The following is a 21,833-nucleotide window of genomic DNA, read 5'->3' as shown; positions in this document are numbered from 1 at the left end:
AAGGTTTGAAATCCCACATCCTACCTGTTTGACCTTGGGGAAGTAACTTAATTTCATTGAACCTTGGTTTTCTCATCTGTAAAATAACATGGAAGAATTGGATTAGTTGGCCTCCAGTGCTCCCATGGGATCTATCTGTGATTCTATGATCCTCTAAGGCACAGGTTCTTTATTGATGCTACTTAAGACAGCAAAGTTCACTTATCACCTATATTTTTGAGTATAAAGACTCCAGTATCTCACATACTCTATATTTGAATTTTGTTGGAAAATATATAATTCTTTTGCAATTGTCATTCCATGGAATCATGTATCTATTAATGCAGTGGTTGGAGGTAGGAGAACACTTGGTTTAATTCAGTTTTTTTCTCTTTTTCATAAAATCTGAAACAACAGGAATTGAACACTTGTGCACATCAGGTTTCAATCAATTTTTTTGATCCTCAGCTAAAGAAAGAATACTCCAATATGCCAATGGATTTCTGACTCTTTAAAATGTGGATTTTCCCTCCATTGATACAGATACAGTTCACAACTAGTAGGTAGCTGCCTATCCAGTGAGACTCATGTCCATGACCTCCCTTTACTATGCACCCACAAAATTCAACCAGTGTTTAATGAGAAAATCCTCCTAGAAAATCCAGTCTAAGATATTGGTGAATATAAGAACTTGGAGTTTTAATTTATGCTAGAAATTCCTGGCTAACAAAGAAACATTTGAGGAAATCACACTTCAAAAAATGACTTTCAAACTGTGCTTCAAATTGTGCTTGTGTCTTTTTAAATACTAATGCTCCAAGAGTAGTTAACACATTAAGTTAATGGGATAATTTGTTTTTCTCCCTGCCCTTCTCTCCTCCCTACCTTCAAAAATCTATAACTAGAGAAGCGGTGCAATACAATGCATAGAATGCTGGCTTTGGAGTCAGAATACCTAGCTTAAAATCCTACTTCTTCCTCTCCTACTTATGTGAGCCTGGGCAAATCATATTTTGGGCACCATTTTCCTCACCTGTAAAATAAGGAGATTTAACTACAATACCTCAAAGGTTTTTTCAAGCTCTAAACTTTTAATCTTGTGATCTTTAATAGAAAGGGAGAGAGGGACGGGAAAGTAAGCATAGCTCTTGGTTTGCTCCTGAAGCTTTAAACAATTGCTTATCTAGCCCCAGTATGGATGTAAAGGGAACATTTGCTGCTTGATTACAGGATTTCAACAAAGATATGCTGCACTAAAAATGATCACTTCGCTTTTCTTCCTGTTCATTTTACTACAAGATAACTAGCTCCATGCTATATTGGATCACTTATTCAGAATGGTTGATTCCAGACAACCAAGTCTGTTTCTCATTTTTTTTTTAAATGCAATTTATTTATTTAACATATTTGGTTTTCAGCATTGATTTTCACAACATTTTGAATTACAAATTTTCTCCCCATTTCTACCCTCCCCCCCCACTCCAAGATGGCTTATATTCTGGTTGCCCTGTTCCCCAGTCAGCCCTCCCCTCTATCACCCCCCTCCCCTCTCATCCCCTTTTCCCTTCCTTTCTTGTAGGGCAAGATAAATTTCTACGCCCCATTGCCTGTGTATCTTATTTTTCAGTTGCATACAAAAACTTTTTTTGTTTTTGAACATCTGATTTTAAAACTTTGAGTTCCAAATTCTCTTCCCTCTTCCCTTCCCACCCACCCTCCCTAAGAAGTTGAGCAATTCAACCTAGGCCACACATGTATTATTATGTATAACCCTTCCACAATACTCATGTTGTGAAAGGCTAACTACATTTTGCTCCTTCCCAACCCATCCCGCTTTATTGAATTTTCTCCCTTGACCCTGTCCCCTTTCCAAAGTGTTTGTTTTGATTACCTCCACCCCCATCTGCCCTCCCCTCCATCATCCCCCCACCTTTTATTTTTATTTTTATTTTTTTTATCTTCCTCCCTCTTCTTTCCTGTGGGGTAAGATACCCAACTGAGTATGTATGGTATTCCCCCTCAGGCCAAATCTGATGAGAGCAAGGTTCACTCATTCCCCCCTCACCTGCCCTCTTCCCTCCTCCCATAGAACTGCTTCCTCTTGCCACCTTTATGCGAGATAGTCCACCCCATTCTATCTCTCCCTATCTCCCTCTCTCAGTATGTTACTCTCTCATCCCTTAATTTCATTTTATTTCTTTTAGATATCTTCCCTTCATCTTCAACTCACCCTGTGTCTGCTCTCTCTCTTTTACATATATATATATATATACACATATATAAACACATATATATATATACACATACATTCATATACACATAGATATATACATACATACACATTCACTTATATATATTAACATATATATATACATACATATATATACATATATATACATATATATATATATATACATATATATATATATATATATATATATATATATATATATATATATATATATATATATATATATATATATATATATATATATATATATATATATATATATATGGATATTCCCTTCAACTACCCTAATACTGAGGTCTCATGAATCATACTCATCATCTTTCCATGTAGGAATGTAAACAAAATAGTTCAACTTTAGTAAGTCCCTTGCAATTTCCATTTCTTGATTACCTTTTCATGCTTCTCTTGATTCTTGTGTTTGAAAGTCAAATTTTCTATTCAGTTCTGGTCTTTTCACTGAGAAAGCTTGAAAGTCCTCTATTTTATTGAAACTCCATATTTTGCCTTGGAACATGGTACTCAGTTTTGGTGGGTAGGTGATTCTAGGTTTTAATCCTAGTTCCATTGACCTCCGGAATATCGCATTCCAAGCCCTTCGATCTCTTAATGTAGAAGCTGCCAGATCTTGGGTTATTCTGATTGGGTTTCCACAATACTCAAATTGTTTCTTTCTGGCTGCTAACAATATTTTCTCCTTGATCTGGGAGCTCTGGAATTTGGCAACAATATTCCTAGGAGATTTCTTTTTGGGATCTATTTGAGGAGGCGATCGATGGATTCTTTCAATTTCTATTTTGCCCTGTGGCTCTAGAATATCAGGGCAGTTCTCCTTGATAATTTCCTGAAAGATGGCATCTAGGCTCTTTTTTTGATCATGGCTTTCAGGTAGTCCAATAATTTTTAAATTATCTCTCCTGGATCTATTTTCCAGGTCAGTGGTTTTTCCAAGGAGATATTTCACATTGTCTTCCATTTTTTCATTCCTCTGGTTCTGTTTTATAATATCCTGATTTCTCATAAAGTCACTAGCTTCCACTTGCTCCAATCTAATTTTTAAAGTAGTATTTTCTTCAGTGGTCTTTTGGACCTCCTTTTCCATTTGGCTAATTCTGCCTTTCAAGGCATTCTTCTCCTCATTGGCTTTTTGGAGCTCTTTTGCCATTTGAGTTAGTCTGTTTTTTAAGGTGTTGTTTTCTTCAGTGTATTTTTCTGTATTTTTTTGGGTCTCCTTTAGCAAGTCATTGACTTGTTTTTCATGGTTTTCTTGCATCCTTCTCATTTCTCTTCCCAATTTTTCCTCTACTTCTCTAACTTGCTTTTCCAAATCCTTTTTGAGTTCTTCTATGGCCTGGGGCCAGTTCATGTTTTTCTTGGAGGCTTTTGTTGTAGGCTCTATGACTTTGTTGTCTTCTTTAGGCTGTATGTTTTGGTCTTCTTTGTCACCAAAGAAAGAATCCAAAGTCTGAGACTGAGTCTGGGCGCGTTTTCGCTGCCTGGCCATATTCCCAACCCACTAACTTGACCCTTGAGTTTTTCAGTGGGGTATGACTGCTTGTAGACTAACGAGTTCTATGTTCTACGTTTGGGGGGGAGGTGCCAGCTCTGTCAGAGCCGCACTCCTCCTTCCCCAAGGACCCCCAATCCGGACTGGGCTTAGATCTTCAGCAGGCTGTTGCACTCCTGCTCTGATCCGCCACTTAATTCCTCCCACCAGGTGGGCCTGGAGCCAGAAGTAACAACAGCTGTAGCTGCCCCACCTCCGCTGCCCCCAGGGCTGGAAGCCGAACCGCGAACTCCTTCCACTCCCGCAGCTTTTCCCACTAACCTTCTCCGCAGTCTTTGGTGTTTGTGGGTCAAGGGGGTCTGGTAACTGCCGCAGCTCACTGATTCAGGGCGCTAGGGCCCCCTCCGCCCGGCTTCTGGTCTGGATCGTCCACGCCGCTCAGGCTGGGCTCTGCTCCACTCCGTTCCCAGCTCCCAGCTCCGTGTGGAATAGACCTCACCCAGAGACCATCCAGGCTGTCCTGGGCTGGAGCCCTGCTTCCCTCTGCTGTTCTGTGGGTTCTGCCATTCTAGAATTGGTTCAGAGCCATTTTTTATAGGTTTTTGGAGGGACTCCGGTACGGAGCTCACTCTAGTCCATGCTTACCAGCCGCCATCTTGGCTCCGCCCCCCAAGTCTGTTTCTCATTGTTGTCTTCAATTCTGTTGTACTTAATAATGTGTCGCTGACATTGAGCTATTTTCTTTTGTCCTGCTTTCCTCTTTAATGCTATGCTATGGAGAACTGAACCTCCTCTTCATACTCTGTGAAAAAAAGAATGGAAGTATTTCAACATGAAAAGCAGTCTGGTTGGCTTCTTGCATGCTACCTACATGGTTAAAACCCTAGCAAGAGTAGGATCTGGAATTTTGAGTTGTGATATACAGTGTGATTCATTTCAATGAAATGAACAAATATTGAGTGTCTATAAGGCATACAATGGGACCTTAGAAAACCTGAGATGATATAACAATATGAGATGTAGCTCCCCTCTAAGGACCTTGTAATTTAATTAAAATGCCATGAAAGAGGGTGTTTCTGTCTGAAGCCACTAATTGATTTGGCCAACTTGGTTCAATAAGTCCAGTCTTGTTCTTTCCCTAGATGGTTTCAGAAGCAAGGTGAGAGGAGAACATGGTACAGCTCACTATCACTTTTGCTTCAGCACTTTCAGAACTTTTCACAAGATTTTATCATGTAAAAATTCTCTGTGATCGAATTCATAGTTTAGTTGGTCAGGCAAAATAGATTTGATGACATGTTCAAATAGCTTCTTATATTCATCTTTTACTTCACCTCTGAGAGTCCTATCCCAATTAAATAGAAGGCATTCTTGATTTCCTCCCCGCTCCAACCACTCCCTTCAGAATCCATGTCGCATGTATAAACTCCCTGCTCCCTATTCACTTTCTACTTTCTAAGTGCCTTTCCTTGAATAACTGTGATTAAAGCAAATAGCTTATGTGATTTCTACATGAATTTGATTAGTTCTGATTATTTTCCCAGTGCCTCTGTGGATTATTTTTTGGTAGAAAGTAGCCCTTTTATGGTGAATCTCTAGGGAAAGGATCTGATTGTCTGAGTTTCTTCAAAATGCTTCATAGATACTTTTGTATGACTCAGAATGTGAATATAAGTAGTAGTGGGTTGGCACATTAACATGGGCTTTGCAGATGCTTCAAGGATTTGTGACTTGCTTCAAGAGAGGCAGATCCATAATTTGGCTGTGATTTCATAGACCAGTCCTAGACAATTGCCAGAAACATGCAGAGGGGAAGTGACTTGGCCAAGATGACAGGAGGAGTATTGGGGAAGATTAGAACTTCTTCACTCTAAACCTAGGGCTTCTACCAAGTGTCAAAGTACCTAAGATGAAAAGTAGAACAGAAAAGGAAGGGAAGAGAAAAGTAAGAAGGGTTAGGGACAGAAGGGGAGGGGAAGGAGTCACTTCCTTCAGAGTGTTTTCAACTTAAAATAAACGTTGGGGATAAAACCAGTGATACGCTGGTAGATATTTAAAAGCTCACTGAAAAAAAAGTGCTTTTAAAAATTTTGTTTAAGCTTAATCTGAATTATTAACATTTTCTACATCACCTTTTAAAATCTTGACAATTAACAAAACAGTAAATCAAGCTCTGAGAATGCTCACCCTGAAAATTCAAAAATCAACTATTCTGAGGAAGTCCATGGTGAATCCAGAACTTCTCTGGCATAAGAATTTTTACAACCTGGTCCCTTCTTACATGTTATTACCCTTCTTGTACTCTAAGGTCCATCTACAAAGTCTTGCTTTTTGTCACACACAAAACCCTTCATCTGCTGTCTTCACACTCTTTCTCCTGTGTCCATGCCTTTCTAATGGCTGCCTCATGTGCCTAGAACACTTGCTCTCCTCACTTCCATGTTGTAGACTCCTTAGTTTCTTTCAGTTCAAGTACATCCTTCACAAGAATTCCTTTCCTTATTCCCCAACCCGCTGAAGTTGCTGTTGCTACAACTACCACCACCACCACCACCACCACCACCACCACTACTACTGCTATTATTATTAATAACAAAATAATAATTAACATGTATATAGCACCCTCAGATTATAAAGTGCTTTACTAATATTATCTCATTATTTTCCACACAACCCTGGGATGTAGCTGCCATTATTATTCCCTTTTTCATGGTTGAGAAAACAGAGGCAGACAGATGTTAAATGGCTTGCCCAGGCTCACGTAGCTAATAAGTATCTGAAGCAGAATTTGAACTCAGGTTTTCCTGACTCCAGATCCAATTCTCTATTCATTATGCCACCTAGCTGCCCTTGCTCTTCCTCAAATATTCTTTTATTCATTTGTGTATATTCTGTTTATATTTGTCCAGCATGGAGCAGTTACTTCTGTATCCAAGGTGGTCCGGCTCACTGTGTCTAATCCATTTTTATAAAGGGACCCCTTTACTTTTAACTCATTGTGGAAAGGAAATAGCCACAGTGAGCCAGTCCTCCTGGGGTATGTGATCTTTAATGAGAGGTTTGGATCTCTGTTTTCAGTTCCTGGCTGAGAAACTTGCACCTTGGGAAAAACTGCTTATGACTGGATGTGGTTCATATGTAGAGTCTCCTCAAAGATGCAGGGAGGAGGTACTGTTTGTGCAATAAGAATCATGTATGACAAATATTTTTATTGCCCGCATATAAAAGACATTTTAAAGGACATAGAAGATTCATAGTTATTGTAAAAAAAATTAAAATAGGATCTAGTAACTTTACCTATAGCTACTGTTACTATCTCTCAGGCAACTCATCAGAATATGAAGCAGTTTATTGGCCTCCTACTGAATTGGCATTTTATATTTCATCTTGGCTCCATGTTGTCCAAACAATTCCCAGTCACTGTCCTCTGCCAGTGGTCATTAATTTTTTTGATGAAGAAATTCATCTTGACACCAGTAAGCACCATTTGATATTTTTCAAAATTACAAGGCAACCTGTAGGCTTAGAATTATTCATTTCAAGAGCAATATTGGTGACCTACTTAGAAGAAGAAATAGTACCCAGGGACACAGGCCCATGTTCACCTACTTAAGTTGCCAGTGACAGACAGCAGGAGCATTGTCATAGAGGAGCCAGGGGAGAGAAAAGAGTACACAAAACTTGAAGTCCTTTCAGGGCTGATGCATTACATGGACAGATGCAAGCAGCCAACCCCAAAGTATGAAAATTGCCTACTAACATATTGTTGTCCTCAAAACAGCATAAAAACTTTGTTTAATCTTAATTAAGCTTATTAATGTTAATACTCTCTCCCACATTATTCAGTCAGTCAAGAAGCATTTATTAAGTGCCTAATATGTGCCAAGCACTGTGTTAAACATGCGGGATACCCAGAAAGCCAATCAAGTCAGGGCCCAGATCTTTGTCTATCTGTACTTTTGTATCTATTTTCTGTAAGAATATCCTCTGCAGGTGTTGATCCAAATGAATGAGAAAATCTGGGCAACAGAAATTCTTCATCCTGTTGGTCGATGGAAAGGCCAGATTATTTTGAGCAATTGCAGATCTCTTCCAGCAGAGTCCACAAAGACTTGGGACTTGAGACAACCAGCATAGTTTGTTGTCATCAACAAATAGGAGTATTTGGAAGACTAATGCTATATCCAGAGAATCTCTTCTTTACCTGTACTTTGTGTTAATCCACTCCATCACCTCCCATGAATCTTACTTGTCTCATGTGTAAAATGTGTCTGACCACTCATGAGATTGTAGTGTACATCAAATCTGACAGTGTATGTGAAAACACTTTATAAAATGCCAAGTAATCACAAAGGAGCACATTATTATTCTTGATCTGTCCTTTCCCTTAAATCCTAGGGCATTTGGGGGGCACATAAGTTATATGTCATCTTACATTGTTATTTCTGTGTTTTCTATATCTCTGTTTTATTCCCCTCTTCAATTAGAGTGTAAGGTCTTGGGGTAGGGAGAAGTCCTGGAACGTTGTTTCCTTTTTTGACAGTCATGTCACCTAACACATGATGGTAATAGTAATAATAGCAATAGCTACCATTTGTATAGCACATTAAGGTTTGCAAAGTATTTGACATATTATCTAATTTGATAGAGGGCCAAGTGGTTTGGCTGCTTTAAATTTGAAGGGTCTATAAAGTTTTCATAACACTGAAATAAACATTGTCTGGTGGTGAGCGGGGAGCTTTTGTGAAATCATGTGAATATCTGCATGATGAGTCACAAGATGTCTCATATGATAAACATCTGACTCCATCCACCTTATGACCATTATTTTAAGCATGGTACAAAGAAACTAAGTGAGGGGACTTCTCTGCAGGTGCAATCTCAACAGAAACAACTCACTCTGAATTCTAAGGAAAGATCACTTAAGGACAAACCCATGCCACTTATAAAGGTGAAAAAATGAAGAAATGGAGGCCAGGTCAGCCTGACATGTGAGCATCACAATCAGGTGAAAACCATAAGTTCATATATGATTTCTGTTACAATAGTGGAAATATGGCAATATGCAAACCACATGTACCGAAGAAGAAAATGTAACTATGCGATATCAAAGATGATTTCAATAGAACTAGGAAAAAATGGAGCCAAGGAGTGAGGTTGCCCTGGATCCCATAAATAATCACCATTACCTCATCAGTTATGCCCAGTGGTTTTTCCCACCAAGACTTCTAAGACCTAATACAAACATAATTGTCAAAGTTAAGAATATGGACTATGCCATTGTTCTAGGCCGTGTAACACAAGGAGCCATTGAATTTTAATCATTGTTTGAAAGACATTTGTGGGAAAACACATAAGTTTTTGAAGGTTATGGCTTTGGAGCACTTAGTGATGAAAAACTAGCTGTCTCTGGGATATATTTTAATGATTTTGTATTTCCTGAAGAGAGTGCCTCAGAACAAAGCAATGGACATTTAGGGTCTAGTAAGCCAAGATCCAACACACAAAAATTCATTATCAGCTTTAATTAAAATCAATTTCCATCTATTTAGGATACTAGCAGATAATAAAAACAATAGGGTGAATTTTCACACCTGCATGTTTTGACTAATCATGAAACTTGCAGTGTTGCCTAGTGACCTGGAATCATAATGACACAGGTTAAAATCATGCCTCAGGAGATTATGGCCAAATCAATGAAGCTCTATGTGCCTCACTTTCTTCCTCTGTAAAATGGGAGATTCGATTTTATGGCTTCCAATTACACTCCAAACTAAACCTGTGATCATAAGATAGTAAAGACATATGAGATTGTACTACATGACAGCAATTTGCTAAGATCCCACCATTCACTGAGGAACGATTTTTATTTTGTCTACACATGACAGTTGAGTTGTTTTGGTGCCTGTTCCAAATTTAATCTTTGTGGAAATGTATTTCCATGGCTTTTGAGAAATTGTGTGCTTATCACCTTCCTGCTATCAGCACCTCAACCTCTCTCTCTCTGTTTCTCTCTGTCTCTGTCTCTTTGTCTCTCTTTTTCTCTCCCCAAATCCCCTGGCTTTTTCAGATCTTTTGATTTTGTTGAATGTAGGATTGATCCTTCATTTGATGCATGTCATTAATGATGAAAATTCTCTAGTCTATGTAGGAGAAGCCAGAGGTTCATGCTATGATTGCATATGGTGCCAGGAACAGAAGGGCTGATACAATTTCTTATGAACAAACTCTAAAAAAGAGAAATAGTTTGTCAGTGTGTCATGCAATTTCTCACGTGGCTTGTGGCAAAGGCTCACTAGAATCAGCAGTAAAATTTTCAGTAGGAAAACTATAATCTCGCCAATGTTGTAGGAGGTGCAGATGTCAGGTAAGGGTCAGATACGATTCTACCTGTTAATACCATGAAATGAAATACACATTGTCACTTTGCTGAAGTGTGTGTAATTTACTCTTCTTGTTCTATTCTTTACTGTGGCATTATCAAAACTTAAACCCACACCATTTTCCCACTGAGTTGCTTTCAAGGCTTAAGAATATGCTTTCAAGCTGGAATGGCTTTGGTACCTATGGTTGTACTTTCTATCGTGGGGGAAAAAGTGTCATTTTCCACCCTTCCCCCTGTGTGGCTGTCAAAACTCCTGATACAGAATAGTTTAAATCAGAAAATGTAGATACACTAGCAAGTGCGAAATATTTTCCTTCTGGGGAAGAAGATAATGATATTCTGAGCATGCCAGTTCACATCAAAAGTACTAAGAAAGACATTTCATTGATTTCATCCTTGCATAGCTGGGGAAGCAAAGTTAATCACTCTTCAATTCAATAAGCATCTATTGACCACCGCCTACCATCCGTAAGACCTGATCAGAGACACAAGCAAGATAGGCACTGGAGATTCAAAGGACATTTCACAAAAGGAAACAGAACCACAATATCAACAAAAAAAAATTGCCCTTGCTTTCAAATAACTTGAATTCTACTGGGGCTAGGGGTGGGCAGATAAAGGGGCAAAAACAAAATCGAGAAGGGGGGTATGTTAACAGGTAAGGGATCACTGAGATAGTGAGAGAGATTGCAATATGGTCTAGACTTGTGATTTTATTAGTAGAAGCCATTCCCAGATGAGGAAATTACCTCTACCAATATGGATAGTGACCTTCTATGCAACTTCCCTATTTAGCAAGTTGCCTAGAGCATTGAAAGCTTATGTATCTTACCAGGATCACATAGTGGTATGTGTCAGAGGCAGGACTCAATCCCTGGTGTTCTTGGTTGTGAGTTCAACTCTCTATCCACTATGTGCTTCTATTTCTCAAGATAATAGATGCAGTAAATATGAAAGGACCTTGGAAAATACAAAGCTCTATTAAAATGTAGTGTGATAACAGCAGTTGTGATCTCTGGGTTTGCATAGACCAGGTTCAATCTCAGATGCATCCTACAAATTCCTCTCTTTGGATTGTGTTTCCACCCAAGATTTTTTCTGTGAACATCAAAATATAGCTATTCTTTGAATCTACAATTAATGAAGTTTTTCCATTGCTCTTTCTTGCATAGCTTTGAATTTAGTTGTTACTTAGCTTCAGTTACTTCTTGGTCCAAGAATTCAGGTCAGTCCTAAAGCTATCTTCTGTTCATGAAGATTGACCCAGGAACTCTTCTTGGTTTCTCCCTCTCCAGGAACTTCTAGTTAGGCTGACTAATTTTGTCCTCACTAAATCAATTACATTTATATAGCAAATTCAAATCTTGATAAATTTAAGTTTCAAAGTATTGTTTATATGAATGATGAAGTATAAAGGTATTTTGTTACCTAAAAGTACATTTGCATCGATCTACAAATGAGTACCTTACAATTTTCTCTATTTCATCTAGACTCATCTGATCATTGTCCTATGCTGTTATTCACTGCTATCTTCTTTAATAATTACTCATATTTATAGAGCACTTTAATTTTAATTTTTAATTTTTTTTAATTCTCCCTAATAGCCATGTGAAACTCAGAAGGAAAAAATATCCATACATACAGATGTGAAAACTGGAGTTCACACTGATTTAACCATGGTCACATTGCTAGGTAGTGTCTGAGCCAAGTTTCCTGACTCCAGGTCTAATGCTTCGCCCAAAACTCCCTGCCTCTTGATTTACTCATAATTATAGCTTCCCAGAGGAACTGAAAGGCATCTCTGTGGCCACTTGGTTTAGCCACCATGTGAAATAGAATGTCATATATAATATATGGAGCAAGTATTCTTTCATATTTGTTACCACAAAAAAGTGCTGCTTTGAATATTTCGTTGAACAAGAAGCTTCCTTTATGTTGTTGACCTCCTTGGTGTGTAGGATTTCTGAGTCAAAAGAATGGATATTTTGGCCACTTTTGTAAAATAATTCAAAATCACTTTACAGAATAGTAGATCTACATATCTGCAGAGTGTTCCTGTCTTACCATAGCCCCTTGAAGATGGAACTTACCTTTTCCTTTTAACCTCCTCTTTTCCAATCTATTGAAGTTTAATTTTTTTCTGCAGTTTCAGTGCTACCATTAGCACTTCTAGAACTATGCAAATACTTGGATAGAAGGGAGAAGACCATCTGAGCTTTAAACCTATATGTATTTGGATTTGGATAGTGAATTGGATAATATATGTATTTCACTCTATATCTATATATTTATTGTTGGTTTTTATTGAAATTTTGTTTAAGTTTTACAGAAATCGTCCATAGTTTTACTTCTTTTCACTTTTTTGCTATTTTATCTCTTCCTGGTTTAAATATAAAGACTACATTTATTTTGTGAAAGGGACATTGGTGGAATGAAAAAGGACTATTCTCTCAGCTATTGAGAATATTTTTTTTTGTAGCATAGCCATTAATTACTATTTAAAGGTTGGCTAACTTTATCCATAAGTCTGTCCAAATTTTTTTGTTCTTGTTCATTAAGGCTTTTTTAATTTTAATTTTCAAGATCTGTGTTACTAAAGTAGCTATTTTGTAATCTGTTAATGTACATGTTTTACATTTTATAAGAATCATCTCTTTAATTTAATTGGACATTTTGTCATCTGATAATTACTTTATATTTCTCTGATGCAATTTCAATTTTTTTGAATTCTATCCTTTTTATTTAATATTTTAGTTTTCAACACTGATTTCCACAAGGTTTTGAGTTACAAATTTTCTCCCCATTTCTACCCTCCCCCCATTCCAAGATGGCATATACTCTGACTGCCTCATTCCCCAGTCAGCCCTCCCTTCTGTCACCCCACTCCTCCCCATCCCCTTTACCCTTACTTTCTCATAGGGCAGGATAGATTTCTATGTGCCATTCCCTATATATATTATTTCTCAGTTGCATGCAAAAATAACTTTTTTTTGAGCATCTGCTTTTAAAATTTTGAGTTCCAAATTCTCTCCCCTCTTCCCTTGCCACCCACTCTCCCTAGGAAGGCAAGCAATTCAACATAGGTCACACATGGATCATTATGTAAAACACTTCCACAATACTCATGTTGTGAAAGACTAACTATATTTCTTTCCATCCTAACCCATCTCCCTTTATTCAATTTTCTCCCTTGACCCTGTCCCTTTTCAAAAGTGTTTGCTTTAGATTATCTCCTTTCCCTGCCTGCTCTCCCTTCTGTCATCCCCCCCTTTTTATTCCCTTCCCCTTACTTTCCTTTGGAGTAAGATACCCAATTGAGTGTGTATGTTATTCCCTCCTCAAGTCAAATCTGATGAGAGCAAGATTCACTCATTCCCCCTCACCTGCCCCCTTTTCCCTTCCAACAGAACTGCTTTTTCTTGCCACTTTTATGTGAGATAATTTACCCCATTCTATCTCTCCCTTTCTCCCTGTCTCAATATATTCCTTTCTCAACTTTAGTAAGTCGCTTATGAATTCTATTTCCTGTCTACCTTTTCATGCTTCTCTTGATTCTTTTATTTTAAAGTCAAATTTTCTATTCAGCTCTGGTTTTTTTCATTGAGAAAGCTTGAAAGTCCTCTATTTTATTGAAAATCCATATTTTACCTTGAAGCATTATACTCAGTTTTGCTTGGTAGATGATTATTGGTTTTAACCCTAGCTCCTTTGACCTCTGGAATATCATATTCAAAGTGCTTCTATCCCTTAATGTAGAAGCTGCTAGATCTTGTGTTATCCCGATTGTGTTTCCAAAATATTCAAATTGTTTCTTTCTGGCTGCTTGCAGTATTTTCTCCTTGACCTGGAAACTCTGGAATTTAGTGACAATATTCCTAAGAGTTTTCTTTTTGGGATCTTTTTCAAGAGGTGATGAGTGGATTCTTTCAATTTCTATTTTTACCCTCTGGCTCTAGAATTTCAGGGCAGATTTCCTTGATAATTTCTTGAAAGATGATGTCTATTCTCTTTTTTTGATCATGGCTTTCAGGTAGCCCATTCATTTTAAAATTATCTCTCCTGGATCTATTCTCCAGGTCAGTGGTTTTTCCAATGAGATATTTCACATTGTCTTCCATTTTTGCATTCCTTTGGTTCTGTTTTATAATATCTTGATTTCTCACAAAGTCACTAGCTTCCACTTGCTCCAATCTAATTTTTAAGGTAGTATTTTCTTCAGTGGTCTTTTGGACCTCCTTTTCCATTTGGCTTTTTTAAGGTGTTGTTTTCTTCAGTGTTTTTGGGTCTCCTCCAGTGAGTCATTGACTTGTTTTTCATGGTTTTCTGGCATCTCTCTCATTTGTCTTCCCAATCTTTCCTCTACTTCTCTAACTTGCTTTTCCAAATCCTTTGTGATCTCTTCCATGGCCTGAGACCAGTTCATGTTTTTCTTGGAGGCTTTTGACATAGGTTCTTTGACTTTGTTGACTTCTTCTGGCTGTATGTTTTGGTCTTTTTTGTCACCAAAGAAAGATTCCAAAGTCTGAGTCTGAATCTGAGTCCGTTTTCACTGCCTGTTCATGTTCGCAGCCAACTACTTGACCCTTGAGCTTTTTGTCAGGGTATGACTGCTCGTAGAGTAGAGAGTACTTTGTCCCAAGCCTGTTGGGACCTGTTGGGGCTCCCCTGTTCTTTTCAGAGCTATTTCTACACAGCAAGCTCTGTTACACCAGTGCTCCTCCCCCAAGAACCACCAACCTGGAACATGACTCAGATCAGCAGGCTCTGTAGTCCTGCTCTGATCCGCCACTTATTTCCTCCCACCAGGTGGGCCTGGGGCTGGAAGCAACTGCAGCTTTAGCTCTGTAAGCAGCCTCAGAGGTGCACCACCTCTGCCTCCCCCGGGGCGAAGTTTTTTCCCCACTAACCTTCTCAGTTGACTTTGGTGTTTGTGGGTTGAGAATTATGGTAACTGCCACAGCTCACTGATTCAGGGTGCTAGGGCCTGTTCTGCCCAGCTCCATGTCTGGTTGGTCCGGGCGCAGCCCATGCTGGGCTCTGCTCTGCTCCCAGCACAGTGTGATAGACCTTACCCAGTGACCATCCAGACTGTCCTAGGCTGGAGCCCCGCTTCCCTCTGCTATTTTGTGGGTTCTGCAGTTCTAGAATTTGTTCAGAGACATTTCTATAGGTGTTTGGAGGGTCTTGGGGGAGAGCTTTAGGCAAGTCCCTGCTTTCCAGCTGCCATCTTGGCTCCTCCTCCATCTTGGAGGCTTTTGATGTAGGCTCTTTGACTTTGCTGACTTCTTCTGGCTGTATGTTTTGATCTTCTTTGTCACCAAAAAAGGAATCTAGAGTTTGAATTTGAATTTGAATCTGAGTTTGGGTCTGAGTTCATTTTCACTGCTTCATGTTCCCAGCCAACTACTTGACACTTGAGTTTTTTGTCAGGTTATGACTGCTTGTAGAGTAGGTAGTACTTTGTCCCAAGTTTTAGGGTCTCAGTGCTGCTGTTTTCAGAGCTACTTTTACTCAACCATCACTGCAGGCTCTGTCACAGCAGCACTCCTCCTCCCCCAAGAACTGCCAACCAGGACTGCAATCCAGATCCAAGCAGGGCACAACATGAGAAACTGCCTTTGTACCCACAAAGTGCTCCTTGCACTCCCACTCTGATCCGCGGCTAGATTCCTCCCACTGTGTGAGCCAGGGACTTGGGGAGCAGCTGACACCAGAGCTCTGGAAGCAGCCTTAGGAGCTTCCCGCTGCTGCCACTTCCACCACTGCACCACCTCTGCCACCCTCAGGGATGGGGCCGGACTGCTATAAACTGGATCCATAGTTTCCCACTAACCTGCTCTTTGGTATTTGTGGGTTGAGAAGTCTGGTAACTGCCACAGCTCAATAATACTTGGCCATAAGTTCTGTTCCGAATGGCTGACCCCAGGTCTAGTCTGTCCTGGCATGGCCCACACTGGGCTGTGATTCACTCCCAGCACCCTGCCAGAGACCCTTCCCAACAACCATCCAGGCTGTCCTGGGCTGGAGACCTGTTTCCCTGTGTTATTTTGTGGGTTCTGCATCTCTAGAATTTGTTCAGAGCTATTTTTCACAGGTGTTTGGAGGGATTTGGGGGAGAGCTTAAGCAAGTCCCTGCTTTCCAGCCACCATCTTGGCTCTGCCCCCCTCTCTGATGCAATTTCATCTTTTTATTTTAGACATTTGATTTTGCTATGTCTTTTTATCAGGTTCCATAAAATATATCTATTTTGCTGGTTTTACCAAAAATAGCTTTTAATTTTACCATTTCCATAATAATTTTTTCTTCTATGTTTTTTTTCTCCCTTTCTTTAATTTTCAAGATTTTTCCCTTGTGCTTAGTTGGGACTTGCTTATTTGTTGACTTTCCAGGTTTTTAAAAGATGCACATTCCCTTAAATCTTTTCTTTATGTCATTCATCTGTTTTTGCTATATATCTATCTATATGCTATCTATTTATTTCTCTCTTTCCGCTATAAGGATTGCTTTGACTTTGCCCTGGAAATTTTGATATGTTATCATAGCATTGTCATTCATTTTCATATAATTATTCATTTTTTCTATGTTTTTCCTTTGTTCATTTCATCATACTGGAATTCATTACTAAATATGTTTTCTTTGAGCCAAAATATCTGAGTAGCAAGAAATGGTATAGCAAAGCTCCCTCTTCCTCCCTCTTAACCCTGTCCTCCCCCAACAAACAAACATACATCTTGATGGAAGTACCAGGATTAATCTTGATGAGAAAAAGACCAGAAAAAATCACAGTGAGTCATTTTTCTATTCCAGGTCAGCAAAGGGAGATAGGTCTGTGGGCCCTGGTGAGAGGCCATAACTGGCTACTTGGAGCACTCTTTTGCAGATAAAGACTGTCCATCAGGGCAAGAGAAGGTTCAAATCCATGCTGGGGCACTCCAAGGGGAGCAGGTGTCATCTGGAGGTTTTGTCATCTACTACTCAGTTGCAGGTCACAGATCCAGGGTGAACTGAAGAGGGAATCTCCACAGAGGGGTGGCATTGGGGGATATCCCAGACTGTGCAGCTAGAGAAGAGCAAGTTCACAAACCAGCAGCAGCTATATGTCTCTAAACTCAGGAGTGGGGAATGATCTCACTTCCAACTTCTAACATAGTCTGAAGCCTGCAGAGGAATTACTCAGGCAGATATCCCACATCAAAGCGGAGACTGTTATTGTCAGTCTGAACCAGCAGGGTGATAGTGACTGAGTCCAGTAGTAGTCTGCTGTTCAAATACAAACCAAGACAGGTCAGGAAGTTGTAGAGCCCAGCTTAGGGAGACAACAATTAAACCTTACCCTGGATCAGATATCTTTGGGAGCACCAGAAGCTTGTAGGCCTGGAGATGAAGCTGTCAATGAGGTCCAAGAGCAACATCATACTCAGTACCCCATAAAACCAGCAACAGCCCTAGTACAGACCTTCCTTCTAGAAATTTTCAGAGCCTGAGGTTTATATCAAATCTAAAGTTTGAAAGTAAGCTGGAAGAATGAACAAACAAAAAGCAAGTCCTATCATAAAAAAGCTATAACGGTGACAGGGATGCTCAAGATACAAACACAAAAGAAATTAACTCCAAAATATCTACAAGTAAATCCCCAGAAAAGCAAAGCTTGGGCACAAATTCAACTATAATTCTTGGAATAGATGAAGGAAGAGTAAAAAGGAGTTAAAATGTTTTCTTTTTTAATAAGGGAAAGGAGATCACTAGAGGAAAATATGGAAAAGGAATAAAAGCTATGGAAGAAAGTGTTGGAAAGACAATTAGCAGCTTGTCAAAAGAGCTACACAATCTTTCTCCCGAATAAACTACCTAGAAGGAACCAAATAGAAACCAGTGACCCTATGAAATGCAAGAAATTGTAAAACAAAGTTGAAAGATTGATAAACTAGAAGAAAATGTAAGATCTTGTAGGAAAAACAAATGAATTGGAAAAGAGATTGGGGAGAAAAAATTAAGAATCATTGGATGACCTGAATATTATAAAAAAATAATGTAGATATTATATTTCAGTGACTATTACAGAAAACTGCTCAGATCTTCCAGAAACATATTAGCTTCTGGCTCAGAGAAAAAATACTATGAGTGGCCCCCCAAAAGGAATTCAAGGACCAAGGAGCCACAGCCAGAATCCCATATGATTTAGCAGCCAGCACTATAAAATAGGGAAGAGTTTGTAATACTATATTCCAGAAGGCAAAGGCTATAGGCTTACAGCCAAGAAAAACGTGCACAACAAAATTCAATATAATGTTACGGGGCGGGGGGGGGATGGACTTGTAGTGAAATAGAGGATTCTTAAATATTCCTTATGAAAAGACCAGATTTGCACAGACATTTTGAAATTGAAGAACCTTAGTTAAGAGAGCAATAAAAATGTAAATATGAATAAATAATTATAAGGAACTAAACAGGGATAAATTCCTTACAATTAAATATAGAGATATGATATATGTATGACCACTAAACCCCATTATCCTCAGGGGACTTATAGGATGTACAATTTGATAAGGCATGGGAATAGTTCTATTATGTCTTGATGATCTTGAGAGAAGAAAGAAAAGAAAGGGGAAGAAGAATACACATGGAAAAAAGAGTAAGGAAAATGAGGGGAAATTGTCTCACATAATCTGGGTGCCCTAATGGACATCTATACAAAGAGTAGGGTATGGAAGGGTGCAGTTGACACACTTGAACTTCATGCTAGTCTGAAGTGGTAAAAGGAGGGAAGAATTCACACTAAGTTTGATGCAAAAATGCATTTAACTCAACAGGAAAATAAGGATATAGGAAAGGGGGAAATTAGAGGGGAGAATTAGTCCTTTGGAGAACAAATTTTAACCAAGGATGTACCAAAATATGTGTAGCTCTTTTTTGAGGTGGCAAAGAATGGGAATCTGAGGGGAACCTATAGATTGGGAAGTGACTGAGTAAGCTATGATATTTTAATATGTAGAATGATAATATGTGTGAGACATGATAAAGGGGATGATTTCAGAGAAACCTGAGAAGGTTTACGTGAAGAAATCCATAGTAAAGTGAATAGAAGAACCGTTTATACAATGATAACAACATGGCAAAGACAAACGATTTTGAAAGACTTAGGTAAACTGATCAGCATTATGACAAACCATGATTCCTGAAGACTAATGATAAAACATGTTACCCATCACCTGACGGAGGAGTGAAGAACTCAGATTGTAGGATGATGTGTGTATACATACACACATTCACACACATGTATATGTATGTATGATGAAAGATGCATGCATGTATATACACACATATATACATATATATATACATGTACATACACACATACACACACACACACACACACACATATATATATATATATATATATATATATATACACATGTACACACACACACACACACACATATATATAAAACGTGGCCAATATGAAAATTAGTTTTGCTTGATTGTTTTTTCTTTTGTTTTCAACTATGGAGTGGTAGGTTATGGTAGGAGAGAGGAAAGGTGGATTTTTGCTGATGGAAAATATAATTTTTAAAAATGTATACTTTGTTTTTGCCCCTTGTGCCCTGGTACCAGGGCCTATTTTTTGACATGGTCATATGATACTGGAGAAAATCTACATTTTTAACATTCTTATTCAGAAGATATTATAAGTCTTTCAAGTCTAATTTCTCCAACATTTTGTTCAGTTCTATGTTTTTCCTTTTTCCCCCATCTTTCTATTAGCTTTAGTCATCTCTGAGAGGGGAATGTTAATATCTCCTACGATATCTATGTTGATTTTTGTATGTCTTTTTGTGACTGTTAACTTTTATATGAATCTAGCTGCTATTTGGTTCTAATATATTTAGTACTGATATTTCATCATGTGTATATTTATTTTGTTTATTGATTTTAATATCCTTTTCTTTTGTCAGTACTCTCTTCCTGCTAATAATTTTCATTTCTACTACTTTGGTGCCATTTTTCTATTTCTTTTATTAATTTATTTTTCTATCTGCTTTTATCTCTCTTTTGATACTTCTCTCCCCTCCCACTCAGCAGCTCATGAAATTAAAAATCTTTATTCCACTAACCTGTTAGACTAAGGAACATGATTTTACTGTAACACATTCCTAAAAGCATTTTCTTATTTTTTTCTTTCCTCTTATTATTGTCATCTTCTAGTCTATTTGAACTACATTCTTCAAAGAATAAGCAATCTGCTCACTTTCTCTGAAGGAACAGTATAGTAAGAGACAAAGAGTTTAATCAGCAAACCTCCCTAGGGAAAAGGGACCTTGAAAACTTTCTGTGTTATTGTGTCATGTTTGTTCTGACTCCACTTACTCATGACCAAGTCTGTTACATTCCCTTCTCTCCCCCACAATCCCATACCATCTCCCCCAAGGTTCTCTAATATCCTGAAGAGGCTATGGAAGATCTCATTTCTGCCATAAGCTCAATTACCTGCAAATTATTTTCCCCATTTTAGGGGCCTAGTGATTAGCACATCAATTTCACTTACCCACTTAACATCCGATTGGCCCTTATTGAAGGGATATTCACTCCAAAGATATAGGAAGAAGAAATATGCAACCATTTCTCCAGTGACTCAGAGGCATGATACTCCCTTATATATTAAATATTGACATTATTTCATTGTTCACAGCTTAGATCACTTCTTACATAGCATCAGTTCTGCCATGTTCATGTTGAAAGCCCAACTAGGGCAGTCCCTGGGCCCATGCTTGACAGGACTTTGTGGGTGGTCCAGTTAAACCTCTTGCTTGTATTCATGGGATCCTGGATCCCCATGGTTCAAGCTCCAGTGTTTCCTGGGACTTCACTCCTTGTACATAGGATGGAAAAAAGATGAAAAAAAGGCCAAAGCCCCCGAAGCTATATCTTGGGTCCACATGGCCTAAGAGATAGAGAAAGAAGATAGACTTCAGCCTTCTCTCTTCTTTACTGTGAGATATGAGTGACTGAATCCTTCACCCTCAAATAAGAATATAGAAAAACTCCTAACTGTACAGTCAGGCAGTTTTAAAGAAGCAAGCAATTCCTGATGCATGGTCAAATGAAAAAAGACTATTCTTACTATCTGATAGGGCAACATAGAATGTCCATTCATGCTCCAGACTTCTAGTCTCCCAGAGTCAAGTTCCTTTGTTTTTTCCATTGAGTGACATCATTTTAGGTGTGGCAGGCATACATCAAAACCCCATTACATAATTGTCTAATCTATCATCAGTAGAGCACCTTTCCTACACCTAAATTTTCCTGACCATCCCTCACAATTTCAGTTTTTTTCTAGTGTGGAAGTCTCTGCACACAGTTGGGATTCTTGGGACTTAGAACGTTCAGAGAAGGCACACACAGATGGGCTCAGAGGTAGATTGCTAGCCAGAGGTCTTTCACAGCAAAAGCAAGATGGGAAAATGATCTACAGAAGCTAAACTAAAGGAAAGCAATCAGCAGGACATTTTAACAAGTGAATTCCAGCAGAGGAAGGTAGAAGCCAGAGAAACAAAATATAGAAAAATGAAAACAGCAGGAGGCTTTTAGGTGACGACACAGACACTATAGCCATGAAACAAAAATAATAAGGTAGAGAAACAAAAACTTGTGGGAGTCAAGAATGTTGGAAATAACAGTTGTGTAGCAAAATGAAACAAGTTCAAGCAAACAATTT

The sequence above is a fragment of the Trichosurus vulpecula genome, chromosome 4 (genome assembly GCF_011100635.1).
Source record: "Trichosurus vulpecula isolate mTriVul1 chromosome 4, mTriVul1.pri, whole genome shotgun sequence".
Taxonomy (NCBI): Eukaryota; Metazoa; Chordata; class Mammalia; order Diprotodontia; family Phalangeridae; genus Trichosurus; species Trichosurus vulpecula.
The sequence above is the reverse complement of the archived record's forward strand: the minus strand, read 5'-3'. Positions refer to the sequence as shown.